We start from the raw sequence: 411 nt of genomic DNA, 5'->3' as shown, positions 1-411 counted from the left end.
CCCCTTTTTTAAAAATCTTTTGGATTCGGGGAGAAAAGGCGGGAAAAAGTTGAGGTTCGCGCGAAGGAGCTCTGATGAAAGGGCAACAAATTGTCCGAATCCCTTCACCGTTTTTTTTTTTTTCGGGGAGACGGAAGCAAATATTATTCAGACGGAGCTGGGGAAAAGAAAAAAATGCATCTGTTGTTTGTTTGTCCGAATATCACGTCGGAGTCGAGATAGATAAGGTCACATCTTTTGATTGAAGTTTTCGAGAAATAGTTCACCGTGAAGAAGCACTTGAAGGTAAGGATTCGGACAAGTTTGTTAGATGATGAACAGTCCTCATTGAAACTCATTTGCATTCGTTGCAGCTACGGCACCGGCGACAGATGCCACCATTTACATGGATATTCCGTTTTGCTTACGCTA

Source organism: Penaeus monodon, chromosome 24 (genome assembly GCF_015228065.2).
Source record: "Penaeus monodon isolate SGIC_2016 chromosome 24, NSTDA_Pmon_1, whole genome shotgun sequence".
In the NCBI taxonomy this organism is placed as follows: Eukaryota; Metazoa; Arthropoda; class Malacostraca; order Decapoda; family Penaeidae; genus Penaeus; species Penaeus monodon.
This window is presented reverse-complemented; position numbering follows the sequence as displayed.